This window comes from Saccoglossus kowalevskii, chromosome 6, assembly GCF_978046115.1.
Source record: "Saccoglossus kowalevskii chromosome 6, keSacKowa6.1, whole genome shotgun sequence".
NCBI lineage: Eukaryota > Metazoa > Hemichordata > Enteropneusta > Harrimaniidae > Saccoglossus > Saccoglossus kowalevskii.
Window position 1 is genome coordinate 13,393,669 of NC_140646.1, and position 27,508 is coordinate 13,421,176.

The 27,508-nt window shown below is 40.2% G+C and overlaps 1 pseudogene; it reads left to right on the plus strand.

The window, feature by feature from the left end:
- The first annotated feature begins 949 nt into the window (after positions 1–949).
- LOC144356138 (amine oxidase [flavin-containing] B-like) lies at positions 950–27,170 on the plus strand (annotated as a pseudogene).
- Positions 27,171–27,508: the final 338 nt, after the last annotated feature.

Below are 27,508 nucleotides of genomic sequence, written 5' to 3' on the forward strand. Positions count from 1 at the left end.
TTAGGGTTTAGTTGATCAATTTTGTATAAATATGCTAACCATTAACGCGTACAACCCAGCTAATAGAAAGGGAAATGCGCTCTTATTTGATTATTAAAAAGAAATGTATTCATTTAGTGAAATTCACTTTTTTGAATATCGTATATGTTAACCAACGTTCTTATTGTCTCGTCTATAAGCGAACATATCTCGCATTCGCCATAGTTGGCGCTGTTTGCCAACGCACGACTTTATTAAGACATCGAATCGGAATACCTAATGTACGAGCTAGGTTGTAATAACTGTAATTCTTAATTGGGTAACCAAAGTGGTGCGAATGTTGGCAAAATGTAATATGATGAAATTCTCCTATGATGTATGCGACAATGCACAATGAAGCACAGTGGCCATGGCAACTAATCCCTATCCATTTGAGTGGCATCTTCTCACAGATTCTTAAAACTATTAAACCAAAAATGCGTTGAAGAGAAGGTGTTGTGTGATTAGACGCCTCGCCTTCATCTTGTAGAATCGTGTACTAAAGATTCCAGGATTTATTGACACAGTAAACTGATATTATTAACAATTGTACGGGACAACAAAAAATAGATTCGTTCATACTGTACCAAGTTCATCCACAACCAGCAGCAATTAATTACACATAAATAAATAGTCATTCGTAAGAAGATTAAGTGCAATAAAATAATTTACCTACTGCATAATTGAGGGCTATTCTGAAAACCGCGCCATCAGCGACGGAGTTTGCGTAGAACAGAGTGTAAATAGGGAGGTAATGGAGGCCACGGTTTGCATGAATTAAACAAATGAGAGCTTGACCTTATTTGTGTATGTGATATATTGCACGACAATCGGCGATTGTAAGTGTTTATAGGTAACAGGCCTGAGTTCTGAAGTGTGTTGACCTCTCAGTGGCATGTATATCGCCATACACTACTATCAACACCGATTGCCCTTTGGTATAACCCAGCAGCAGCTATGACAGGAGACACATACGATGTGGTTGTTATTGGAGCTGGTATCAGTGGTATGTATACTCCGTTTTATATGGATTTACTCATTGCAGTGTAGAAGTGGCAACATTGTGCCTCGGAGCAGGGATTTTCGAGGACAAATGAAGGTAAATAAACGTAAAATGCATGGAGTTCGAATGGAGCTGCAAAACTGTACGAAGTCATAAACTAGTCAGGTTAGTGGCGGTCGCCCACCCGAAAAAAACATTGGGGGGGGGCGTCAAGTTGAAACCCTTTGTGTCAGCAAAATTTGCCCCTCAAAATGCAGGAAATAGCGTTTCAGAGAGTCCAGACTTCAGATTTTGCACCCTCATGCGAAATTTCATGACGCCGCCTCTGCCTCTGCCTCTCGAGATGCGGTGTATTCTGCGGCCGTACTTTCACGAGCGAAGCGAAATAACTGCCATACGCAACGAAAGCCACGGGGAGGGTGTGGAGTTCTGTCATATTACAAAATAATAACAATGTATAGTAAAAATAAAATATAAAATAAATCAAATTCACGTCGTACAATTGTTATGATAGCGACTTCACGTTCGCACATTCGGTTCCACACGTCGTTGCACTGTTTAGAATCAACAACTTGCATGTTTAGGGTGGAGACTATAAACATGTATTTCAGGACTTCGATAAATAGAAGCTGGACTATCTGTAATGAACTAATGTGCATTCATTTGGGTCGAATCCGGTATCTCTGCGTGTAAGTGTTATCAGCCAAGCGAGACGAAGTTCCCAGATCCCCGAACAGAAAGCTCTTGTTCATAACACAATACACCAGATTTTAATCACATTGCTACCGATACTAAATTATTATTATCTTAAAGGGGCACCTTCCACTTAAGCCTAATCTCACAACAAATTTACTTTCTGGATTAAAATAACAGTGGATAACAAAAGATAGATTAACATTATAAACAACATAAACAATAGTGTCCCACGATTCTTTGGTGCAATCCATGGGTTTGAGCGGTTCCCCTTTAACACTTTAAAAGGACACCAGTTAGCAATAATATGATGAAAAGTTGTCAGGTTAATGTATTTTTCATGATTCTGACAAATCTATCTAATTTTACGAATCACTAACACATGAACTTGCTTGATATATTTTTGTCCATGTCATGAAAGGGTGGTGGTCGTCGCGCCGCGCATGTGCGCCATTTCTGCTGATAAATATGACTTTCCCAGATTTCAATACGCTCTTCTAATGGAAATTACGAGTACGAGTTTTGACCTGGGCGCGACGTGCACTAATTACTGCCGATACCTTCTAATCACCGCAGAAATTACCTAATTCAAGTTTGGTGACGTCACGGTGTGTACCCATTGGTCTGCGCAACAATCAATGTCGCTATCTTTCATTATATGAGACATATATCTCGCGCATGCGTGCCGGGAAGACCACCGCTCTTTAAATGGTTCTCACCGTAGGGAAATTAAGATCGTTTGTGAGCAATTTGATGTTTGACTTTGAGTTGACGTCGACCCAGCATTGTGTACTCTTGAGAATAAAAGAGTGATATAGAAAAAAAGGTTTGCCAGTAAGGGTACATATTTTGTTCGACTTCGATTAAACAAAAAAAAAAGACTCTAATATAATGAAAATGAGAATTCAGAGACCAGGTAACGGACACGCAAATTGAACGGAGCCATTCAAAACTATATCAATGGTAATTAATAACGAAATTTATTCCATATCACAACGATAATAATTATCATAATAACCGATTACACGTGAATACCTTTATCGTGATTTAATGTAAATATTACTAGAAATATCTATCCACACAGCGACTGAAAGTGTAATTAAAAGGTGATTCATCATTTCTATACTTCTATATAAATATGCATAATTATAGTTCAGGTACATCGTCTGCCAAACTGTTACACGAAGAAGGACTAAATGTCTTGCTTTTGGAAGCACGTGACAGAGTGGGAGGTCGACTTTACACCCTCAAGGCAAGTTACAAGACAGTTAGAGAAAGATAATTGACCAGTATGTATACAAGCTGGTTCGGTGTCTGTGTTTGGTTGATGTTGGTATTTAGCTACAGTGGAATGTGTTGCTAGTTAAATTTAGCAATGCAGAATGGTTAGTTGGGTGATGCTGGTTGGATTACGGAGTCTGTTTGGGTGATGAGTACACGATACAGGCTGGTTAGATAATGATGGTTGGATTATGGTTAGTTGCATTGCGTGGTTGTGTTACGAAGCGTGACTGGTTTATGGGTACACAATGCAGGCTGGTTAGATAATGATAGTTGGTTTATGGTTAGTTGCATTACGTGGTTGTGTTACGAAGCGTGACTGATTTATGGGTACACAATGCAGGCCGCTTAGGTAATGATGGTTGGTTTATGGTTAGTTGCATTACGTGGTTGTGTTACGAAGCGTGACTGGTTTATAGGTACACAATGCAGGCTGGCTAGATAATGATGGTTGGTTTATGGTTAGTTGCGTTACGTGGTCGTGTTACGAAGCGTGACTGGTTTATGGGTACACGTTGCAGGCTGGTTAGATAATGATGGTTGGTTTATGGTTAGTTGCATTACGTGGTTGTGTTACGAAGCGTGACTGGTTTATGGGTACACGATGCAGGCTGGTTAGATAATGATGGTTGGTTTATGGTTAGTTGCATTACGTGGTTGTGTTACGAAGCGTGACTGATTTATGGGTACACGATGGAGGCTGGTTAGATAATGATGGTTGGTTTATGGTTAGTTGCATTACGTGGTTGTGTTACGAAGCGTGATTGGTTTATGGGTACACGATGGAGGTTGGTTAGATATTGATGGTTGGTTTATGGTTAGTTGCGTTACGTGGTCGTGTTACAGGCTGGTTCGTTGTCTATGTTTGGTTGATGTTGGTGGTTAGGTGTTGGTATTTAGCTACTGTGGAATGTGTTGCTAGTTAAATTTAGCAATGCAGAAGGGTGAGTTGGGTGATGCTGGTTGGATTACGGAGTCTGTTTGGGTGGTGAGTACACAATACAGGCTGGTTAGATAATGATGGTTGGTTTATGGTTAGTTGAATTACGTGATTGTGTTACGAAGCGTGACTGGTTTATGGGTACACGATGCAGGCTGGTTAGATAATGATGGCTGGTTTATGGTTAGTTGCATTACGTGGTTGTGTTACGATGCGTGACTGGTTTATGGGTACACGATGCAGGCTGGTTAGATAATGATGGTTGGTTTATGGTTAGTTGCATTGCGTGGTTGTGTTACGAAGCGTGACTGGTTTATGGGTACACGATGCAGGCTGGTTAGATAATGATGGTTGGTTTATGGTTAGTTGCATTGCGTGGTTGTGTTACGAAGCGTGACTAGTTTATGGGTACACGATGCAGGCTGGTTAGATAATGATGGTTGGCTTATGGTTAGTTGCATTACGTGGTTGTGTTACGAAGCGTGACTGGTTTATGGGTACACGATGCAGGCTGGTTAGATAATGATGGTTGGTTTATGGTTAGTTGCATTACGTGGTTGTGTTACAAAACGTGACTGGTTTATGGGTACAAGATGCAGGCTGGTTAGATAATGATGGTTGGTTTATGGTTAGTTGCATTACGTGGTTGTGTTACGAAGCGTGACTGGTTTATGGGTACACGATGCAGGCTGGTTAGATAATGATGGTTGGTTTATGGTTAGTTGCATTGCGTGGTTGTGTTACGAAGCGTGACTGGTTTATGGGTACACGATGCAGGCTGGTTAGATGATGATGGTTGGTTTATGGTTAGTTGCATTGCGTGGTTGTGTTACGAAGCGTGCCTAGTTTATGGGTACACGATGCAGGCTGGTTAGATAATGATGGTTGGTTTATGGTTAGTTGCATTACGTGGTTGTGTTACGAAGCGTGACTGGTTTATGGGTACACGATGCAGGCTGGTTAGATAATGATGGTTGGTTTATGGTTAGTTGCATTACGTGGTTGTGTTACAAAACATGACTGGTTTATGGGTACAAGATGCAGGCTGGTTAGATAATGATGGTTGGTTTATGGTTAGTTGCATTACGTGGCTGTGTTACGAAGCGTGACTGGTTTATGGGTACACGATGCTGGCTGGTTAGATAATGATGGTTGGTTTATGGTTAGTTGCATTACGTGGTTGTGTTACGAAGCGTGACTGGTTTATGGGTACACAATGCGGGCTGGTTAGATAATGATGGTTTGTTCAAGATTAGTTGCATTACGTGGTTTTCTTACGAAGCGTGACTGGTTTATGGGTACACGATGCAGGCTGGTTAGATAATGATGGTTGCTTTATGGTTAGCTGCATTACGTGGTTGTGCTACGAAGTGTGACTGGTTTATGGGTACACGATGCAGGCTGGTTAGATAATGATGGTTGGTTTATGGTTAGTTGCATTGTGTGGTTGTGTTACGAAGCGTGACTGGTTTATGGGTACACGATGCAGGCTGGTTAGATAATGATGGTTGGTTTATGGTTAGTTGCATTGCGTGGTTGTGTTACCAAGCGTGACTGGTTTATGGGTACACGATGCAGGCTGGTTAGATAATGATGGTTGGTTTATGGTTAGTTGCATTGCGTGGTTGTGTTACGAAGCATGACTAGTTTATGGGTACACGATGCAGGCTGGTTAGATAATGATGGTTGGCTTATGGTTAGTTGCATTACGTGGTTGTGTTACGAAGCGTGACTGGTTTATGGGTACACGATGCAGGCTGGTTAGATAATGATGGTTGGTTTATGGTTAGTTGCATTACGTGGTTGTGTTACAAAACATGACTGGTTTATGGGTACAAGATGCAGGCTGGTTAGATAATGATGGTTGGTTTATGGTTAGTTGCATTACGTGGTTGTGTTACGAAGCGTGACTGGTTTATGGGTACACGATGCAGGCTGGTTAGATAATGATGGTTGGTTTATGGTTAGTTGCATTGCGTTGTTGTGTTACGAAGCGTGACTGGTTTATGGGTACACGATGCAGGCTGGTTAGATAATGATGGTTGGTTTATGGTTAGTTGCATTGCGTGGTTGTGTTACGAAGCGTGCCTAGTTTATGGGTACACGATGCAGGCTGGTTAGATAATGATGGTTGGTTTATGGTTAGTTGCATTACGTGGTTGTGTTACGAAGCGTGACTGGTTTATGGGTACACGATGCAGGCTGGTTAGATAATGATGGTTGGTTTATGGTTAGTTGCATTACGTGGTTGTGTTACAAAACATGACTGGTTTATGGGTACAAGATGCAGGCTGGTTAGATAATGATGGTTGGTTTATGGTTAGTTGCATTACGTGGCTGTGTTACGAAGCGTGACTGGTTTATGGGTACACGATGCTGGCTGGTTAGATAATGATGGTTGGTTTATGGTTAGTTGCATTACGTGGTTGTGTTACGAAGCGTGACTGGTTTATGGGTATACAATGCAGGCTGGTTAGATAATGATGGTTGGTTTATGGTTAGTTGCATTACGTGGTTATGTTACGAAACGTGACTGGTTTATGGGTACACGATGCAGGCTGGTTAGATAATGATGGTTGGTTTATGGTTAGTTGCATTACGTGGTTGTGTTACGAAGCGTGACTGGTTTATGGGTACACAATGCGGGCTGGTTAGATAATGATGGTTTGTTCAAGATTAGTTGCATTACGTGGTTTTCTTACGAAGCGTGACTGGTTTATGGGTACACGATGCAGGCTGGTTAGATAATGATGGTTGCTTTATGGTTAGCTGCATTACGTGGTTGTGCTACGAAGTGTGACTGGTTTATGGGTACACGATGCAGGCTGGTTAGATAATGATGGTTGGTTTATGGTTAGTTGCATTGTGTGGTTGTGTTACGAAGCGTGACTGGTTTATGGGTACACGATGCAGGCTGGTTAGATAATGATGGTTGGTTTATGGTTAGTTGCATTGCGTGGTTGTGTTACCAAGCGTGACTGGTTTTATGGGTACACGATGCAGGCTGGTTAGATAATGATGGTTGGTTTATGGTTAGTTGCATTGTGTGGTTGTGTTACGAAGCGTGACTGGTTTATGGGTACACGATGCAGGCTGGTTAGATAATGATGGTTGGTTTATGGTTAGCTGCATTACGTGGTTGTGTTACGAAGCGTGACTGGTTTATGGGTACACGATGCAGGCTGGTTAGATAATGATGGTTGGTTTATGGTTAGTTGCATTACGTGGTTTTGTTACGAAGCGTTACTGGTTTATGGGTACACGATGCAGGCTGGTTAGATAATGATGGTTGGTTTATGGTTAGCTGCATTACGTGGTTGTGCTACGAAGTGTGACTGGTTTATGGGTACACGATGCAGGCTGGTTAGATAATGATGGTTGGTTTATGGTTAGTTGCATTACGTGGTTGTGTTACGAAGCGTGACTGGTTTATGGGTACACGATGCAGGCTGGTTAGATAATGATGGTTGGTTTATGGTTAGTTGCGTTACGTGGTCGTGTTACAGGCTGGTTCGGTGTCTGTGTTTGGTTGATGTTGGTGGTTCGGTGTTGGTATTTAGCTACTGTGGAATGTGTTGGTGGTTGCTGATGAAGGATGGTCCATGTATGATTGGATAGTACCTGATGTATGCTAATTAGGTGATTGTGATTGGGCTATGCTGATTTGTCACTGTTTTGCATTTATTGTTCGAAAATCATCTATTTTCTATGCGGTTTTCACTTTTTTCTTTATAAACACATATAAGAGCATAGTATATTGAACTTAAAGTTGTTCAAATTTTGATAGAGTATACTTCGTCGTACTTGGAAAACGAATTATGACTGATAACGTTATATTGTTCTTTCTTCCAGGACCCCTCTGTTGACTATGTTGATTTAGGCGGTGCTTATGTTGGCCCAACACAGAACAGAATTTTGCGTATGGCAAAAGACCTTGGTGTGGAAACTTACTGTATTATCATGAAGGGGAGAACTATACTAGAGGCGTGTGTACGTGGACACATTCAAATTGCTTTGGCAGAACGTCATTTAACACTGTCTAACATTTCGTACTGTTTTGTAGTAATACACAAAAAGACTCTTTTATGTAATATTTCAGCATGTTATTCAGTGTGATTATATTGATATATGCTTATTAGTATGTATTATCCGCTTTAGTTGAATGACTTTGTAACATCTATCAATGCATACGAAGGAATGTGGGTTGTCAATTGTTTGCACCATAAAAAGAAGTTTTCTTGAAGTAAATCTAACTCACTTGTTTCACACGTAGGGCAATAAAATGGCATATAACGGTAGTCTTCCACCAATATACAATCCGATTGTTGCGCTGGATTTGAACAATGTGACAAGAAACATTGACGAATATGGAAATGAGGCAAGACAACATTTATACAATTATATATATTTACAAGATTAAATTCTCTTAGAATTATATTAATTTTTTTTCATGATATACAGTAACGTTATAAAATCTGGGCGTTGAACTCTTTCAAAAGTGCATCCGTGCGCGAAATTCTACTCGTTAGAGTCACGCGTGCGTAGTTACGTCAAATCAAAAGGTGCCTTCCCATCATGCCTTACCATTTCCTGCAGCTAAAAAATCCTATCTCCCTGATAGCATATTGACGACGTGGTGACAACTATAGAGGGCGCTTCACAACAGACCAGTCTTGACAATCTCGCGTCAGCGCCTGAGATTTTATAACTTCCTCTGTGAATGTAAATACCACATAACACAATAAAATGATGTCACGACACGACGCAATCTACCATTTACCAATCTTCATGCATTTGGAAAAATATAATAAAAGATACAATATTTTTATTTACAAAGGTCCCTCTATTAGAACCATGGAATTGCCCGAAAGCCAAAGAATGGGACAGTATTTCGACTAAGGCTTGGCTTGACAAAGTCTGTTGGACAGACACGGCAAAGGATGTTATAAGAATACTGTTACACTCTATACACGCATGTGAACCAGAGGAGTTATCGTTACTCTATTTTCTGTGGTACATCAAGTCTGGAGCTGGTTAGTGTATATTTAAACGCTTTCAAAGTTACAATTGTCTGTGTTTTAAATTCTATAATATAAACCAATCTAGAAAACTGCTGAATGTCTTCTTTAGTAGTGATAAATTATATATACTTGCCAAATTGCGGCATTTATGAATAATTGTTTATGTTACTATAGGAACGTTGAGAATATCAAGTACTGAAAAAGGAGCCCAGGTTAGAAGTGTTAAAAATAATTTAATGTTTACTCTATACGAAAATACAATATATAATAGAGATATTATCATTGATTTCGCAAACATTGTATTTATGTTGTTCAAGTATTTTAATTATTTAGATTCATGTATAAACTTTTTTTTAAGTACGTAAAACATATATTTGAAAAAATGCGGAAATATTGAAATTATTAATTTTGTTTATTTCCATCCAGTTTTGTGATATATTTTCTGTTCATACTGCGTGTTGTCTGTGTTTTCTAGGAGAGAAAATTCGTGGGAGGTTCACAACAGATTTGTGAAAAAATAGTGGACCTTATTGGAAAAGGTGATTTACATTTTTTGAGTCTTGTCATTTGCAATGAACATTAGAACATACATGTATTAACCACAGGTTACAGACATATTGATAGGTGTTTACATACACGGGCTAATAACTTCTTTCCTGGTTTATACAATATCATTTTCTTGATAGAATATTTACAAATAATACGTTAAAAATGATTATCTTTATTTCAGATAAAATTCTTTACAAAAGTCCCGTTGTCAAAATCGAGCAAAATGACGATGGCGTGATAGTATAAACAGCGAGTGGACGTCAAATCAAGGTACAACTTCAGTTAATTGCACTCCATATTAATTATAAATTGTTTATATTCAGCAGTATTATTTTAAAATTATATATAAATGCGTCAACTCATGACAGGTGTCCTTATTTACAGGCACAGTATGTGGTGTCTGCTGTCAGTCCCACCCTGCTTAACAAGATAAGTTTTGACCCACCGTTGTCACCACTTAAGAGTCAGGTACTGTAATTATTAAATACATAAAATTGTAGTAAATTCCAAATAAACACTGTGCCTGTTAATAGAGGTACCACCATCACAACCGCTATTGACTTCCCGTCGTATGCATGTTCGACTTATTTGCCAAACACGCAAGGCTAAAATAAAATTCATTTCGGGCTTGAGATACCAGAAAAAAAATCGCGATTGGCCCAATCCAAACTGACCCTCGCGTTGATTTGGCTAAACTAGATTACTTTTAGGTGATGCAGCTTCAATAATTAGTTTAGCTCATAATCGATATTTTTCAACTTCTCATCCAAATGTACGTTATTGATTGTTTTCATGTTTGATGACAGGTAGCGTGAATGGTTCTCCCTCTATTATTTCATGGCACGATGATTGGTTTTCATATTTTGCGAATATAATTGTTCCGTTCACAGCGACATATTGATATTTACATTGATCGTTAGTTTCAACTTATTTGCAGATTTGAGTACAGAATATACGTTTGATTTTGTAATTTATCTTCATATTTGGTGCTTGCCAACTAAAAAAAAAACGTATTTGTTGATCTTGAATATATGTGACAACGGGCCTCGTACATTTTGCAGTGAGATGGTGTTCTACCATCTTCCGATGCTCAGGCTATTCTTTGCCTGTATTGGTCTGTTGGTGTTATTTTAATACAACTTTGAATCGAACATCATAATTAATAAAATATACATAGTTTTTGTTAATGATTTGCGTCTAAAGAAATGTCGTTATATTCTCCAGTTGATTCAGCGTGTGCCGATGGGGTCTGTTATTAAGACTAACTTATATTACAAAACCGCATTTTGGAGAGAAAAAGGTAACCCCTATTCTCTGTCACACCTTCTAATTCTTTGCTTATGACAAGAATTACAAAATGTGAACGTAACTATCTAGCCTTGAAACGGCATGTTAAAAAAAAAAGTTAGCCAGAGTAACATAAACTCGGCAGTATACTGACTGTTTATCTTTCCAGGATACTGTGGAATGATTGCATCAGATGGATTGGTAAGTGCGGCATTTGACGATACTAAAGCTGACGGCTCCCATCCATCCATTATTGGGCAAGTTATCACAGTCACGTTTTTTTCATTTCTGTACATAATGAGTCAATTTAGATAGAGTTATAACGCCATGATATTTTCAAATGACCCAAACGACTTACTTTACATGTTTAATCTTGTTTAACCATCGATTGATAAGTGTAATCTGTGGTTATATAGTCGAATCACAGAGCCAAGAAATAATTCCTGAACGGACAGAAAACTCAGCGGAGAGATACATGTACATTGATTGTTTTTTTTTTGATTGAAATGCAGATGTTTAATGATACACGTGTGTTTTTTGTTGAAACATTGTGTTATATTGAGAAATATGTGATTCCCAGATATACAGTGTACTGGATTATATTCGATATGTGGTCCAGTACTAACAAAACTACGTTTTTTTTTGTTTTTTTTTTTATTATTATTATTATTATATGATATTAAAACAGTACAAATACAAAATAACATAACAACGTAACAATTAAAATGAAAAAACAAAACAATTTAGAGTAACTCCATTGAATCAAACAGTGGGTCCCATGTACTTTTGAATTCATGTAGAGAATCTTTCTGTGTGGACTTGGAATACTCAATATTAAAGGTTAAAATCAAAGTATTTTTCCATGCCTGTATACTTGGCTGCACCTGTTTCCATTTACACCGCATAATATACAATTTCGTAAAAAGTATCAGAAAATTTAAAAGGCAGAGATGATTTCTGTTTGAATTTAAAGGTATGCCCAAAAATATATATTTCTGAGAAGATTTTATGTAAATATTGCCGTTTACCTCTAAATAATTTTCTACCTGTGTCCAAAGCTCAAGCACATGGGGGCATTCAAAAAACAAATGATGACATCTTTCTACAAACAGACCACAAAAAGAACATCTTTCATCCTCTACCAAATTTCTTAAATGCAAGTATCTGTTAGTTGGTGTAATTCTATGTAATAATCGAAATTGAACATTTCTCATTGATACATCGTCCGTAGTTTTATATGACAGAATGAAAATATCTTGAAATTCTTCATTTTGCAAAGAAAAGAACTCGCTCCACTTTTTTACAGCAGTAAGTGGTTTTGTTTTTAGTCCTAATTGACGAATGTAGTAACTATAAATAGTTTTAGATATTTTCTTATTGCCATTGGGAATATAACAGATCTAGACATTCGTCTTGCATGTTGTCTGTTTATTTTTTTTTAGTTTTGTTTTCCGATTTTTCGGGATTGCAGCAATTAAAGATTGATATTGAAGAAACTTTGGTGTAATATTCCATTTTTGGCCAAATACATTCAATGACATAATATTTTTACTTTCATCCAATAAATCCCCAATTACATCAATTCCTTTGTGATGCCAATTCTTATACATTATAGTGTTATTTCCTACCAATATTGCTGGGTTATACCAACGTGGTTGATTTACAATATAATCTGCTTCTGTTTTGGTAATACAAATTTCTTCCCATACAGTAAATACATCTTTCTAAAATGGATTGTCACTCAATACTGTATGTCTAATATAACGTATTTGTTCTTCCTCCATACGCTTGAGCAAGTGATGTTTAAATTTTAGTTGACTATTAAATAGTTGTTTCCATGTATAAAAGTCATCACTGAGTAGTTTATAAATCCAGGATGATTTCATAGATTTCATAAATGATAATAAATGGGTCAATTTCAAGCCACCCTCTTTGTATTCTAAGCACATTCTTTTTCTATTAATTTTATCATAATTAGAGTTCCAAATAAAATTGTAAATTATTTTTTCCAGGTCTTTGATGATATTAGCCGGCATGTTTGGAAGAACTGTCAACAAATGAACCAGTTTTGAAATTGCTAATGTTTTTACCACTGTAACTTTTCCTATGAGTGTCAAGTGCCTCTTTTCCCATGACTTAAACAACCTTTTAATATCATTGATAGCAGGAATATAATTAAGGTCACACAGTAGATTTAGATTCACATCAAATGTGAACCCCAGTACTTGAAATGGATTGTTCGTCAAATTTAAACCTCTGTCTGTTAAAACTTATCGAGGCAATGTCGTTTACGCCCTATCCAAATAACACTAGTTTTTTTCATAATTAGGGCGAAGTTCTGAACAGATAGAGAACTTATCTAAGGTATTGAACACTTCCCTCAGGGACCATTCAGTTCCATCTAAAGATAAAAAGGCATCATCTGCATATTGCCCTAGCAAATATTCATTTTTTAACAGGGTAATCCCTTTTACTTTTTCGTTATTTCTAAGGTAGATTGCTAAAGTTTCAATGGCAAGAATAAATAAGTATGGTGACAATGGGTCACCTTGTCTGACTCCCCTATGAACTTGAAAACAGTCAGTAAAATGTCCATTATTAATTACACAGCTGGTAACATTAGCATATATAGTTGATACCCATTTACGGAAAGTTGGCCCGAAATTAAAACTGATCGTTGCCTTTTGAATAAAATCCCATTCTAGACTATCAAAAGCCTTTTCAAAGTCTAAGAGAAGTAACATGCCGGGAATGTTTTGTTGGTTTGCAAGAAACAGCACATCATAAATTAGTCTGGTATTATCACTGATGCTTCTGCCCTTCATAAATCCCTTTTGGTTCTCATTAATAATTGATGGTAATATTAATTTCATTCTATTTGCCAAACACGCTGAGCCAATCTTATAATCCGTGTTCAGTAAAGATATCGGACGCCAGTTTTTCAAAGAGAATCTGTTCTTGTTTGGTTTAGGCAGACAAGTTATAATGGCCTGCTTCTGTGTTGTACTTAATTCTCCCTTTTCAATGTACATTGATTGTTAACTGCCCAATCACAATATTGATTACTCCGCCAAATTATCGTCGAACAGTAAGCCGAGCTGATGTTTACTACACCTTGAAACGACATTGTATGATGTATTTAATTTCAACGCCGCCGCAATAATGTAGATGCCCAGTAACAAATACAGTAATTATAGTCTAAAAACATTTATTTTGATGAAATACAACGTTTTTCTGAGTGTGCATACTGACACTTGATACATTCAACACCTATTTATTCACATAACAATACATAAATTACAGAAAACGAAAATGTCGTCTTGCGCAAAATAAGGGGCGCTGTATCCTTGATGCACTTTGTGTAATTGTTTACAATGGTGATCCACGTTTTGTTGTACAGGCTCGTGACAGGCAACCAAGCAAGAATGATGTCATCACTGACTAAACAAGAGAGGTAAAACACATATTTTAATTTTGATATAAAATAATACATATCCACGACAATAGATGGTAATATTTGTACTTTATTTTGTTGCATGTAATACAGATAATATGTAATCACCATGGTTTTATTAAATATCACAGGAAAAACAAACTCTGTGAATTTTATGCAAAAGTGTTGGATTCTGATGAGGCATTGCATGTAAGTATATTTTTTGTTGTTGTTTGAATTAAATTAACATAGAGATGAAATTTGGTGGAATACATCATAAACCTAATGTCGCCTGGTAAATTTGACGCCATTGAGTTGTATTTTTATTGTGTAATTAGAACATTTTATAGATTGTCAGACGGACATGACATGCAGTGATTTGTGTGGATGTGCTTTTTGCATACACTATACTAACAGGGATAGCCGTAATGGAGTTATGAAACTTATTTTGGCTCCTGAGTGAATACATTTGACATGCGAGTATCACGTGATCACTTCGTGGAACGGATGACGTCAGCGTAGTGAAGACGGGGAACAATGGCTGCTCGTTAAAGTGGAACCACGCCGTCCAGAGTTGACTGGTTGAAACGCTGCCTGAGCCGATCAGCGCGACCAGAAAAGGCCATTGCCGATGGGACTGTGAGTTGAAGTCCTTGCTGAGTGACAGGTACCCGTGGGGCCGGAGTATTTCGAGTCGAACGACTGATAGAAGCAGTTGTGGGCGAGTGAAGTGAACTGGTTTTGTCAAGTTTGTGAAACTACTGTAAGCGCGTGGGGCTACTTGAAAGTCAAAGGGACCTACGCTCCGCCGCTACAGTTGTGAGGGTTTCGCCGCTATTTTGACGTGATCGACACCAGTACGCCACTGAGGGACTCGCCGTTACCGTAAGGAACTTGAAGATCAGGTTTGATACTCGTTATTGACTAACAAAAGTTAACTTTGTGCAAACTGTCATACGATTTCGAACAGTGATCAGTTCCGTTACTCACATGTACACGCGCGACTGTATGATTTTTGTGTGTTTGAATCTTTGCGCCTGGAGGGACGTTTTTCGTTTAGCTTGTTGTTAAAGTTAGCAATTTCGTGTGTTGTGCCCTACAAGACAGCAAAGATTGTGCGTATCTGTGTGATGTTCGTCTGAAGTGAATATTAATTAGAGGTTACATGTAATCAGTTAACTAGGGTTAGGGCTTTTACTGTTGGTACATTCATGACATGTATAGTTTTATTAGGCTGTACGTTGTACTAAAGTTCATGCAGAATTTTATTGAGTTGTTGTACCAGTTAACTGTTGTTGTATTTACCCAACGAGAGATTTTCATAACACTATAGTTATTGTTGTGTTTACGCTACATGTATATTGATGGACATTGTGTATTTAACTATTGAGTCATACAACTTTAGTAATTATTGTGATGAACATTGCTGTTAATTCTGTTAACCGGAAGTGATTATTATTGTGTGTATTACTGCCGATTCATGCATTTGTAGTGTTTATTACCATACTATTGTTAGTTTATACTTCAGTGAGCGAGGTGCCAATTATTGTGTTATGTACAAATAATTATATGTGCCCACTGTTGACCTTGGTTCACCTTTATGAATATTGAATAGAAGTTGTTGTTTACTTGACCTGTCTGCGTCGTTAATTAATGGTGTGAATGTCTCCTTGATTATAATATTCGATGTACGTCGTTACCTCGGTTTACCACTGGACTGTCGAATCGTCTCGACCGGAGTAAGAGATCCCTGGTTGTTATTGTAGAGATACCAGTTAGTTGCCCTTCACATAAATTTTCCCTATCTGTCCACCTGTGATTTGAGCTAATCTAGTTTTAGGCAACTTATGGGTGTGACAGATAAATGGCGCCCAACGTGTTAGGCATTGACTGGATTTTGATTGTATCCAGTATCCAGTCTGAGTGGTAAACAGTTGTTAGTTAATGAGATCATTTTGAGTATTTTTTCAGGAGCAGACATTTTGCAGTGCTGAGTAGTATTGCTACTATAATGGAGGACAAGGTAGCATGGGGTGATGTGAGCGATGGTGGCGAGAGACACTCCGTAGATACGTCACCAGACAGGACAGGCACTGCTGATAGGTCGTTAAGCTTTGCACAAATACGTGGAGAAAGAGAAGTGTTGTGCAGAATTGATCAAGAGAAAATAAAATGGAGACTCGAAGAGGACGAACGTTTAAACAGAGCCAAGAGTCAATGGTTGTTAGATGAACAACAGAAAAGAGAGGCTTGGATGGTGGCCATGCATGCAGAGCAGGATGAGAGACATGAGAAATTTCAGAAAGAGATAGAGAAAAGGTATGAACAGCGAGAAGCTGAACAGTGTGAATGGAGACATAGAGAACAGTCTAGACTCGCTGGTGAAAACTGGGATGTTGATTATGAGCGTGACAACAATAGTTCTGTACGAGGGGGGCGTAGCCGAGAGAATACACCCACTAGACGAGAGCGACTTGAGTCATCTAGAACTATGGTAGGTACTGGGAAGACTAGTCGTTCAGATTTGTTTGGGAACGATATCGACCGCTTGGATCGTGAATTAGAGAATGAGAAAATGTCATTGGGCCCCTATGGTAGAAGGTGTGGTACCAATGACGCTGTGGTTGACACCCGCACTGATAGAGATGGTAGCTACACTGCAGTATATCTGGGAGACAGACACAAGTTGAGTACATTTTCTGGAGATGTTGGTCGAACATCTGATGTTGACTTCCTGACGTGGGAAGGGGAGGTGAAGACGTACTTACATGGTAATAAAGAGTCCCCCATATCGATGCTGCGAACAATAAGAGCCTCATTGAAAGGAGGCGCGGTTCGGCTCATAGACGGGATGGGACCTGATGTTACGTTTGACCAGTTACTGAGAAAGCTACGCAAGCGCTATGGTGATGTTCAATCCACTGAGACACTTCTGGCGAACTTTTATAGTAAGGGGCTACAGAAAGAAAAAGAAACCATTGCTGACTTTGCTAACAGACTAGAGGAAGAGTTAAACAAAGTAGAGCAGAAGGGTGGTATACTTAAATCGGCCATGGACCAACGCCTGAGAAATACGTTTTGGAGAGGTTTGCGAGATGAAGCAGTCAGAGACGCTATCAGACATCGTGTAAACAGAGTGTATGATTTTGATGAGATGGTAGGGCTGGCGAGAGAAGCTCAGGAAGAAGTTAATGAGAGACGCCAACCATGCCAACCCCTGTCACGGTCGAAACCCGCAATGACCCGACTGATGGCTACTGATGATGCCATGCAGGCACAAGACAACTCTGGTGAGACGCGGTTTAGCGAAACAGATGTTGTGAGTGGAGTAGCTAGAGAATTTGCTGAACAATTGAAACCAACGCTATCGTCTGTTATTGAACGCTTGGATAGGTTGGAGATGAAAGTCAAATCAACGCTTGAGTATGGCACACAGACAACAGGCTTTACACGGGAAAATGATGACCCCGGTTCCAAGAGACAGTATAAAGGTAAGGCCAGAGTGCCTAGACATTGTTATGTGTGTGGTGACCCAGACCACATGGCCAGAGACTGTCCAGACAAGAAACAGCAGGCACAGAGATGTTTCTATTGTAAAGAGGAGGGACATTACTCAAGGAATTGCCCTCAGAAAAAGGAGAATAATGCTAAACAGACAACATCCACTTCTGGTGAGTCTGATTGCAAGACGCGTGACCAGCCTGCGAGATATGAACAAAGAAGAGTTCGACAGCGGAAACGTAACCGCCCAAGAATGAGAAATGATAGGACACCCCTGAGTGTAGATGACTCCACCCCCAACCTGCAACTGATGCAGGCAGATATTCGTCGCAGAGTCGTAGGACCGGCATATGAGGAAGTAATCACAGTGAGCAGCCATAGCGCACGTTGTCTAATGGATACAGGTTCACAAGTAACTACATTGAGTAAGTGGTTTTATGATGCTCATTTCTCTGGTTTTCCCTTGGACATGTCTGCTGCTGATTTGCGAATACTGGGTGCTAGTGACCAAGCTGTGCCAGTATTGGGACTATTGGAAGTACAGTTAGGACTGCCACCGTCGATATATGGTGTAGAGCAGACCATGGATGCCATGGTAGTGGTAGTTCCAGATACAGAGTATGGAAATCGAGTACCAATAACATTGGGTACAAATGTGTTGGAGCCATGTATGCGAGCTGCTGCGGACAGTAGAAAGAAGAATCACAATGAAGTTGGTAAGATGTCTACACCTGGGAAAAGGACATATGATAAGTTGAGGTCTAGACATTGCTTTGCTGGTGTTAACGGTCATATGGGATCTGCTCGTGCCTTGATAAAGAAACCTGTTACTATTCGTCCCGAGGACAGTGTTATTGTAACTGGTAGATTACCGCGTGGGACCGCTAATGATGAGTATGTAGTAACTGTCGAGCCAGCGTCGACACCCAGCTGTACAGCGACAGCCAGCCCGATTGTTACAGTGATGCGCTGTCAAGTAGATCAGTCAACAGTTCCAGTGAGGTTATATAATGGCAACAGTCGTAATATCACAATCAGACCAGGTAGTGTAATTGCTGAAATTAACGCAGTGACCAAGGTAGAGGCCTTATCGACCAGTAGACCAGACGCGATGATGAACAGTATCCAGGCTGATACTAACAGTGACTCGTGTAACGATATTGATGGTACAATTGTAAGGGGTATTAAGTTTAACCTGGCTACTGAACAATTGACCCGAGAACAGACGGAGGAGGCACGTGAATTGTTCAGAAGAAACCTTGATGCATTTTCTAAAGGTGACAGAGACCTAGGTAAATGCAGTCTGGTAGAACATCGCATTAGACTCACGGATGACATACCCATACGAGAGAGGCATCGTCGTTTACCTCCAGCAAGGTATGCTGAATTACGCCGACTGATAGAAGACATGATGGAGAGTGGCGTCATAAGAGAATCCAGTTCTCCATATGCTGCACCGGTAGTGTTGGTCGGGAAGCGTGATGGCACAACACGATTGTGCATTGATTATAGGCGCTTGAACAGTAAGACAATCCGGGATGCATACGCTCTGCCGCGGATCGAGGAGAGCATGGAGTGTTTGAAGGGAGCAGATTGGTTCTCTACTGTTGACCTCAAGTCTTCATATTGGCAACTGTTGATGCACAAAGATGACATTGAGAAAACCGCGTTTGTGACGCCGGTGGGACACTTTGAGTGCCTTCGCTTGCCTATGGGGCTTTGCAACAGTGCCAGTAGCTTCCAGCGAGCGATGGAGAAATGTTTGGGGGATCTGGTGAACCGTACGTGTACAGTTTATCTAGATGATATCGTGATATTTGGAGCAACCTTTGAGGAACACTGCCAGAGGCTTGATGAAGTTCTGAAACGTTTAAAGAAACATGATTTGAAAGTGAAGGCCTCAAAGTGTGAGTTTTTCCGTAGAGAAGTCCGCTTTTTGGGACATGTTGTGTCGCGTGAGGGCATTAAGACTGATCCTGCCAAGACAGAGGCGATTAGGACTTGGCCTGTACCTCGCAGTGCTAAAGAAACTAAAGTGTTCTTGGGAGTATGCGGATATTATCGTAGATTTGTGAAAGGCTTTTCTAAAATAGCGAAGCCCTTGAACGACTTGACCGTTGGATTATATTCGAAACATCGCACAAAGGGAGGGAAAATGGTACGTGAAAAACCTCCTGATTTCAAGTGGAGTGAAAGGTGCCAGGTGGCATTTGATACCTTAGTTGAGCGACTCACGAATCCACCAGTACTGGGGTATCCGGATTATTCACTGCCGTTTGAACTTCACACGGATGCCAGCCTGCTGGGACTTGGGGCAGCGTTGTACCAAATACAAGATAAGAATGTGAAGAGAGTGATAGCTTACGCCAGTCTCGGGCTCTCAAAGAGTGAGAGACTGTATCCTGCGCATAAATTGGAGTTCTTAGCCTTGAAATGGGCGGTGACAGACAAGTTTTCTGATCTGCTGTTAGGTCACCACTTCCAGGTATTAACTGACAACAACCCGTTGGTGTATGTCACCACTAGCGCTAAGCTGGACGCAACTGGTCATCGGTGGATGGCAAGGTTGGCGGATTATGATTTTCGGGTATCATATCGCAGTGGGGTGCTCAATGGAGACGCAGATGCTCTTTCGAGGAGGCCACAGGTCGGTTACACCACAGGTGAGGAAGGACGTCCCCACTGGTTGGATTGGGTTCCCCCAAAACCTGAAGATTTGACGGTAATCAGCAGTCAGGCTGTAGTAGCAGTCCTTGAGAGTAAACTTACTCCTATGGTACCAGCAGCGGAAATGGTTGGGAACATTCCGAGATATTGTGCGTTGTCCGTAGATGATAATATCCCAGAAGGCTCAGTGACTTTACCCACGATTAGTCCTGCTGAGTGGAAGGACTTACAGTTGGCAGATCCTACGATTAGTACGGTATATAATTATGTATTGAGTGGTACACCACCTGAACGCAGACAACGAGCCTTAGAAACGCGTCAAGTATCTGCTGCATTGAGGGAGTGGAAACAGTACCAAATACGTGATGGTGTGTTGTATAGGCGGAAGACTGACATGAATGGCAATATGGTGAACCAGTTGTACTTACCGCCTAGCCACAGAGAGACAGCAATGTATGCGTTGCATGATGAGATGGGTCATCTAGGTCAGGAACGCAGTGTGGAACTGATGCGTGTGCGGTTTTATTGGCCAGGTATGACAGATGACATCATCAACCGAATTCGTCGATGTGAGAGGTGTACCCGACGAAAGTTGAATGCAACAGGTCGAGCGGTTGCTCCCATGGTGCCTATATTGACAACAATGCCGTTAGAGTTATTGTGTATAGACTTCTTGTCCCCTTGAACCTTCAAAGGGTGGGTACCAAGACATTCTGGTCATGACAGACCATTTCACCAAATACGCCAACCAAAAACCAGACGGCAAGGGTGACAGCAAAGGTATTGGTGGATACTTTCATGCAAGAGATAGGGATTCCAACTAGGATCCATTCAGATCAAGGAAGGAATTTTGAGAGTCGCTTGATTGCTCACCTTTGTACACTGCTTGGAGTAAAGAAGTCGCATTCATCTCCGTACCATCCTCAGGGTGCAGGGATTGTGGAACGTTACAATCAAACCTTGTTGGGTATGTTGGGTACGTTACAACCTCAACAGAAACAGAACTGGGCCCAACAAGTCAAGACATTAACACATGCATACAACTGCACAACACATGAAGTTACTGGCTACTCACCATGGTATTTGATGCATGGACATCATCCGAAATTGCCAATTGATATCTATCTAGGTTTGGAGCCGAGTGACAAGGACAAAGAGACCTATGAAACATATGTAGAGAGAGTACGCAGAGACTTACAGACAGCGTATAAGATAGCGGGGAGCAAGATGACAAACAGAGCGAGGAAGAACAAATATCTGTATGATAAAAAGGCGAAAGAAGCCGACTTGGAACCTGGCGACCGTGTTTTGATACGCAATGTATCTATCCGAGGTAAACAGAAACTTGCAGACAAGTGGGAACATGAGCCTTACTTGGTAGTCAAGAGAGTAAATCCTGACATCCCTGTTTACGTGCTGAAGCCAGAGGGTGGAGGGAAGCGCCGGACGATTCATCGTAATTTGTTGATGCCATGCTATGCCCTGCCAGCAGTTCCACCGGATCGTCCAATGCGTACACCAAACGTACCTAGACGGAATCATTGTAGATGGACTCGCACTCGGCAGACCAATAGAGTGATCAGGGAGTCTAGCGATACCGAAATAGAGAGTTCTTCTGATGATCTGATATTATTAGAGAGAACACGAGCGAGAGATAGCGAAAGTGGTTTGCCTGTGACAGAGGCGATGTCTAATAGTAGCAGTGAAGAGACTGACCGGTCACAGGATGAGACAGTTATGCCACCTGTTGATAGTTCAGTTGTGACTGAAATAGATGCATCACCAGCTATCGTAACTGTTAGCCTTGACAATACAGTGAGTGACAACGGGACTATAACCGCTGATATGCCATGTATTGGAAGTGGCACTTTGGATGAGGGTACTGTCGTCCTTGAGAGTGTGGGAAGTTCAGTACATGACCAAGACTGCGTGACTGGGGATGCGAGCCAGGCATCTGGATCCAGCCAAGACGCTGAATTGGCACATACTAATAGTGAGAACATGGAGGGTTCTGCTGATGTAATGTCGGAAGAAAGAGTGATGCCGTGTGAAACGGCAACTGAGGCACCGACAGATGATGTAACGACAGGGAGGAGGTACCCTATGAGAAATAGACGAAGAACACAGTATTATGGCTTTAGTGACATGAATCACACCGTGGATTTTAGGTTGAATGCAGCCACACCAACGTTCATACCGAACGATCGAATGGTTGATGGTGAACCGCTTGGGGCGCGACTCTATCCTTTAACGCGGGAGAAGACCGGTGTGCCCGTGGGAATTACCCGGGTGTTCACGGAAGATAGCTTTAGCCAGGGTAGCGAACAAACAAGCGTCTAATCATCTCCCATTCACTAGTCTGCGGACCACGAGAGAAGATAAGTTGAGTAAGCCAGATGATGCTAAGAGCTGTAGGAGATATGGAATTCGACATGTACAGAATTTGCAACATTCCCTGACAGATCTACTTGCATTGGATAGTAATTCAGCAGTATCTGATTGGAGAGGAATACTATTACCGACGGTTAGTGATAGACAACCGATGAGGTGTTACTAATCGTAATCGGGATACGTTTGGAACATGCCTACCTGCTACGGGTATATGTATGTCACCAGATTGTCGTATAGTGAGGTTGTCGAGGATGAGGATTTGGTTGAGCAACTCCGAATGACAACACCCACCTGAGAGGAGAGTGGGACTTCGCATATGTGGTATTATCTCCGACCACGTTGTAGTTCAGCGTATTGTGAGGTTTCGAGTTGGTATTATCCTTCCCATATGGCTCAACAAGTTGGGAGATGGACTACAATATAGTGAAGAGGTGACGACTGGTGCAATGTACATGTACCTGGGGAGCAGGCTAGTGTGACGTTGAACATTGTATTTATTTGCAGAGTCATTGGTATGTGGAGACACTCTGAAGACACTTATTGGGATCGCCCTTGGTGAACCCTTGGTCATATCTGTGGACATGTGTGATTGTGTAACTGTACAACTGCATGTATTTGCGCCTCGCTCCTGAGAGAGTATACCTGGTACACTTTTGTTTGCTAGGGTGGTTACTTGCAGGTTGGACTCCCAGATTGCCAGGGAAGAGCAGATGCACTCTTATTGGGCCATGATGTAACAGACCTGTATTAAGATGAAGTTCAGCTATTACTTAAAGCCACGACGAAGAGTACAGTGGTACATCCACCATGAGAAGACGGTCCCGGTGAGGGTTAGTTAGTTACATGTCCTCCCTTGCTCTCTCTCCCATTAGCTGTTTTATGGTTAGCTATGGGAGTGGAGGAGAGGGGATGACATGTTTTGGGGAGGGAGGGTGTCGCCTGGTAAATTTGACGCCATTGAGTTGTATTTTTATTGTGTAATTAGAACATTTTATAGATTGTCAGACGGACATGACATGCAGTGATTTGTGTGGATGTGCTTTTTGCATACACTATACTAACAGGGATAGCCGTAATGGAGTTATGAAACTTATTTTGGCTCCTGAGTGAATACATTTGACATGCGAGTATCACGTGATCACTTCGTGGAACGGATGACGTCAGCGTAGTGAAGACGGGGAACAATGGCTGCTCGTTAAAGTGGAACCACGCCGTCCAGAGTTGACTGGTTGAAACGCTGCCTGAGCCGATCAGCGCGACCAGAAAAGGCCATTGCCGATGGGACTGTGAGTTGAAGTCCTTGCTGAGTGACAGGTACCCGTGGGGCCGGAGTATTTCGAGTCGAACGACTGATAGAAGCAGTTGTGGGCGAGTGAAGTGAACTGGTTTTGTCAAGTTTGTGAAACTACTGTAAGCGCGTGGGGCTACTTGAAAGTCAAAGGGACCTACGCTCCGCCGCTACAGTTGTGAGGGTTTCGCCGCTATTTTGACGTGATCGACACCAGTACGCCACTGAGGGACTCGCCGTTACCGTAAGGAACTTGAAGATCAGGTTTGATACTCGTTATTGACTAACAAAAGTTAACTTTGTGCAAACTGTCATACGATTTCGAACAGTGATCAGTTCCGTTACTCACATGTACACGCGCGACTGTATGATTTTTGTGTGTTTGAATCTTTGCGCCTGGAGGGACGTTTTTCGTTTAGCTTGTTGTTAAAGTTAGCAATTTCGTGTGTTGTGCCCTACAAGACAGCAAAGATTGTGCGTATCTGTGTGATGTTCGTCTGAAGTGAATATTAATTAGAGGTTACATGTAATCAGTTAACTAGGGTTAGGGCTTTTACTGTTGGTACATTCATGACATGTATAGTTTTATTAGGCTGTACGTTGTACTAAAGTTCATGCAGAATTTTATTGAGTTGTTGTACCAGTTAACTGTTGTTGTATTTACCCAACGAGAGATTTTCATAACACTATAGTTATTGTTGTGTTTACGCTACATGTATATTGATGGACATTGTGTATTTAACTATTGAGTCATACAACTTTAGTAATTATTGTGATGAACATTGCTGTTAATTCTGTTAACCGGAAGTGATTATTATTGTGTGTATTACTGCCGATTCATGCATTTGTAGTGTTTATTACCATACTATTGTTAGTTTATACTTCAGTGAGCGAGGTGCCAATTATTGTGTTATGTACAAATAATTATATGTGCCCACTGTTGACCTTGGTTCACCTTTATGAATATTGAATAGAAGTTGTTGTTTACTTGACCTGTCTGCGTCGTTAATTAATGGTGTGAATGTCTCCTTGATTATAATATTCGATGTACGTCGTTACCTCGGTTTACCACTGGACTGTCGAATCGTCTCGACCGGAGTAAGAGATCCCTGGTTGTTATTGTAGAGATACCAGTTAGTTGCCCTTCATATAAATTTTCCCTATCTGTCCACCTGTGATTTGAGCTAATCTAGTTTTAGGCAACTTATGGGTGTGACACTAACAAACTCGTGGAAGACAATAACTGTCAGTAAAAGCCAGAATAGGAATGGGACAACTTGTGTTGACAACATTTGCACGTTGACAGACTGTTGTCAACATGCTGCAACTTGTTGATTGAAATTGAGACATGTTCTATTTCTTGCAACAAGTTTATTGATGGCACTCAATTGCAACATTTTTCGTCAACTAAAGTTGCAGCTTGTTGATCAGTGTATCATGCATGGCCTTCATTTGTTCCCATGCAATTCATTTATTTCCAATTTTGATAAATAACAAATAATTTTGTTTGTTAGTGTGATTAATGTATACTACACACATTCCGATATATTCACATAATTCTGTTTTTTGATCAGCCTATAAACTATATGGATAATAACTGGTTGGCTGAGGAGTATTCTGGCGGGTGCTACGTTGGTTTAATGCCTCCAGGTGTTCTTACGCAGTTCGGAAGGTGAAGTAACACACATCATTTATATTATATTATTCTCTTCGTTCACTGAAAACACAATAACTTTTGAATGTGTACAACAATGAATATTAATGTTGTTAACAGAACCTTACGAACTCCACATGGTCATATTTATTTTGCTGGTACTGAGACTGCCACTGAGTGGGCTGGCTACATGGACGGTGGTGTACAGGCTGGTGAAAGGGCTGCAAGGGAGGTAAATGTTCTAACTTAATGGATGTGTTAATAATAGACTTGACATACATCCTCTAAAATACCAATATTCAAATTTCATTATAGTTTCTGCTTTCTGTATATTATATCACAGTGACTGAACAAGTTAAATAGTTTTCTTATAAAATATACTTCTATTGAATATAAATGTATTCCATTGTTTCTTTATGTATTGCATTGCACACATATTCATTATCAAGAATTAATGAAAATAACTCTGCTCCCTTAAAATACATGCTAAGTTATAGAGTATGTCGTAGTTGCAGATACTTTGCAGCTACCTTGAGACATGAGTTCCCACAAGTGTTTTTTTTATTTGTACCTTTTACATTATTCAGATTTCTGCCATGATATATAAAATTGATAATGTTGCTTGTACAATTTAACGTTATTTGGGAGTATCCTTCTTAAATTGGTTACATGATCATTTTCACCACAACTGTATTTTAACCTTTGTTTTCCTAGATTTTGCAGGCAATGGGGCGAATATCTACAGATGAAATATATCAGGATGAACCGGAATCACTGGTATGATTATAGTAATCGTTAAATAGCCTTACTGTCATTTTTTTTTTTGGTTTTTCTATTACACTAGGCTACTCACAGAATTTATTCGTTCTTTCATTTTTTAATATACACAGGATGTCCCGGAAGTGAGACTGGAGCCAAGTGCCCTGGAAAAAATATTGCCCTCAGTGTCGGGTGTCTTGCGATTCGTATCCACGTCCGCCATCTTGATTGCAGTGTCGGCCATTCTACTGAAAAATCCAGGATTCGTTGACGCAATGAAGACTACAATAACTGGTGTTTTCAACAATTTCCGGAAGAATTAACCAGTAATAAAATGACCTCTCTTGAAGTTTTAAATCGATTTGTTAAAATAGATATTTTTAATTCTGGTAGCAATTTCAAATCGTAAACCTGACAGTAGTAAAATAGTGTTTGCATAATTATGTGACAATAATGTTGAATGCGACATTTAAAAAAAAAAAAAAACAATAAAACATTTAATATATTTTATTGATCTCATTAATATATAAAATGAGAAAGTTGATTATTCAAAAATCGACCACTCTGAACTAAATATGTGTGGTTACAATGTATATGAATATATTTAATGAATTTGTAAATTGTGTTAGTAATTCACAACAGTTTATTGAAATAAAAACAATAGATAGAACTACCTCTACCGTGATGGCGCTCTCATACATTCATCTCTACATCACTGTACACAGACTATCACTTTTCTACTATCGTCGCTTTATATTACATTTCATTTCTGACTCACGGATACACATTACAGAACAGCGTCAACGTGTATATGATCGTGTTGATGTTGTAAGTGTCGCTGTGCCAACGTGACTGGCCACTCGAAAATTCATGTCGGAATTGAGGGCGTCCTTCACATGCGTTGCACATTACACAATTGCTCGTCGGCTTTTCAGCAAAGTAGGGAAAAAAGCTCGATATCCCCTAATTTTTTGGAGATTTGTTGATCTACCCTGCCACATTGTAATACTTGTTATTTGACAA